The following is a 3,032-nucleotide window of genomic DNA, read 5'->3' on the forward strand; positions in this document are numbered from 1 at the left end:
ACGGGTGCTGTTTTCTGGGTCCTTCGCACATGGGGGTTTTGTGCTGAGTCTTCAAATAGGTGCTCTTTGCTGAGTCATCACAAAGGGTATTATGTGCTGAGTCCCTAAGAAGGTTGGACCGTATTGGGTATTCCAAAGGGTACTGTTTGCAGAGTCCATTACACAATGTACTGTACTGTATGCTGAGTCCCTGAAAAGGTGTGGTGTGCTAATTCATCCCAAAGGGTGCTGCTATGTTCTGAGCCCTTGAGAAGAGACGGATGAGGTGAGTTTTTCAAGTGCTGTGTGCCGAGTCCTTTACACAGGGTGCTCTGTAGTGTCCTTCAAATCATGCTGTTTGCTAAGACTTTCCACAGTGTGATTGTGCTGAGTACGTCGAAATTGTGTTATGTGCCACTTGGATCATAGTGGGGGTCCTGGCCAGGAGCAGAGAGCATGCGGAGCCAGCACGGTAGGCACATTGCCGAGCAGCCCCGTGGAGGCGAGGGGGCCATTGCACCCCTGAGTCTGAGATGCCTGTGGGGGGAGCTATGCGGTGGTGGTTCAGGTACAGCAATGGAGACGGTGGCTGCAGAGGTGGGGGCGGTGGTGGAAGCAGTGGCGGCTGGGGAGGAGGCTGCTGAGGTGGTGGCAGAGGCTGCTGAGGAACAAGCAGCAGCAGCAGCTGAGGAGGAGCAGAGGCAGCTCACAGCCTTGCCAGGCACCCCCAGACGCCCCCATCCCTCCCAGCAGTGCCGCATTTCACACATGATGCTGCCAGCTCAAATCCTTGGTGCCTCTCACAGTTACCTGGCAGAAATGGTGTGGCCCTAACCTGGTTGCAGCCCCGACCTGATCCTGGCCCCTGGTCCTCAGACTCCAGGGCCCTCAATCACCAGGAGCCGCCGCCTACAGCTTCTTCCCAGCAGCACACATAAGTGGCTTCCCCTTGGGACCACACCCCATGACCCCTGCACCTCGTGACTCCCCATCACAGCCTCTCAGTGGACCCAAACCCGCGACTCCTGCCTCCCCTCTCCTGTCCCACCCACTCTTCCCCCATGCCCCGCATTCTGCCCTGGCTCTGCCAAAAAGGAGACCCAGTTGCTGAGGTGGAGTGTCGGCCCTGGGATCCCACCCCCATCCCTAGCAGCCAGTGTCCCCAGGAAAAGGGGAGATGAAGAAATGGGTGAGGAGGGGACACCTCAGACCTCCTGGCCTGGAGCAGTGGGAGCCACACAGCTGCATATCTGCACCGTTCCTCTCCCTGGTGGGAACCTCATGGCTTTAGTCAGAGGTGGGTTGCAGCACCTCTGGAGTCTTTTCCTTTTTTTGGGGGGGTGAAGGGTGTTGGATGCAGAAGATAGGGCCCCTCATTGCTGTGGGAACCTTTGTCTTCTGTGCTCGGTCACACTTTCACTTGAGGAGGTCCCAGAAGTACCCAGTAGGGAGGTGAGGGCACTGGGGGTCAGATAGGAGGTGAATATTTGGGAGGAACATACCCCCTCTGACACACATACACCTATCCTGTCCCTACCCCACCCAAGCTGTTAACAGTTCTCAAGGGTGATAACATTTCTCAGCTCTGCCAGCTGTGCTAGTGTTCCTAGTCCATCTGGTCTCCTCATCCTCCCCAAGAATCCACCAAGTCACCCAGAAGCAACTAAGCTGGAAGTGGGGAGGCCATTCATGTATATAGCCTTTAGGACCCCATCAAATTCCCCAACAATGCCCCACCCCAGGTCAGACACCCCTCTGAAGCCACCATGACCCCCTTCTTTGTTTTCTCTCCTGGCTCTGAGGAGCCACCTGTCTCGGGACTCCTTCACACAGAGTCTTAGCCTAAGGTTTTAGTGAATGGAGACTCAAGGCTGGTTGTTCCCAAGGGGAAGGGTCTGTCCCTGGAGAAAGAGAGAGGCAAGGTGGTTCTGCATTATTAGAGCAATGTTCCCCTTGGTGGGATCCCCTGGTTCTGGCAAGGGAACCCCAATGCTCGAGCTTGTACATTTCCCAGATGAGGAACCAACTAATTCAGGAGACACAATGCATTGAGTCTGTGTGTGTGTGTGTGTGTGTGTGTGAGAGAGAGAGAGAGAGAGAGAGAGAGAGAGAGAGAGAGAGAGAGAAAGAATGAGAGAGAGAGAGAGATCATCTTTCTCCTTGTACAGCCTGACTGTGCTCAGGTGAATTATCAGGTGATAAATTGCAGATGCTGCATGGATGAGTCTTCTGTCACCAGTTTGGATATGTGTGTGTGTGAGTGTGCGTGTGTGTTTGTGTGTGTGTTGGGAGAGTAGGGAGATGAGAACAATGAAAATATATTTATGTCACCATGTCTAAAAAGAGCAAAAGCATTTTATTTGTGTGTATGTGAGTATTTGTTGCTCTTTTTTCATGAATGCCCAGTATAAGCCCAGCCACAATTTTTGTTTTCTCTTTCATATTTTCACGGCTCCTTTGGAGAAGGTTTCAGTAGATTTCCTTTCCACTTCTTTCCACCTCCATCTTCCCCTTTCCTGTAGCCAACTGTAGCTGCTGGACCTGTGTGGGTCTCCCCTAGGAGCCCTGTGGGAAGCACAGACCAAAGTGGACACCTGTCCTTCTGTCTTCAGCCAGAAGGCTCATGAGTGTGACCACAGCCGCACTCTTCCAGCCAGACACTCTGCTCTCGTTTGTATAGTTGGAGCTAATTCAAGGCTTGGGAATCTGCCTGCCAAACATAATTAGGGAATGAGATATGGGGGGGAGGGCAGGGGCTGTGAAGCTAGGAGAGTTTGGGAAGTGGCCAACGGTGTGATATGACAGATGGTTCATCACGACAAAGGATGAGAGGGGAAGCTTACCAAGGGCATTGATGGTGTCTCTGGACATCTGTGCAAGGAGCTCCAGGCCCCCACTGGTAGCGTAGATCCCCTTCCAGTCAGTGCACTGTTGTGCATTCCTCCCTGGAGTCCTCAAGACTCTGATCTGTGTCCCACTTGGGCCGTTTCCAGGTGGGCAGTGGTAGGCAAGTGGGTTCTCCCTGCTGGAGCCTACTCAGTATCAGGACATGG

Source organism: Dipodomys spectabilis, unplaced genomic scaffold (assembly GCF_019054845.1).
Source record: "Dipodomys spectabilis isolate Male_0828 unplaced genomic scaffold, ASM1905484v1 ptg000441l, whole genome shotgun sequence".
Taxonomy (NCBI): Eukaryota; Metazoa; Chordata; class Mammalia; order Rodentia; family Heteromyidae; genus Dipodomys; species Dipodomys spectabilis.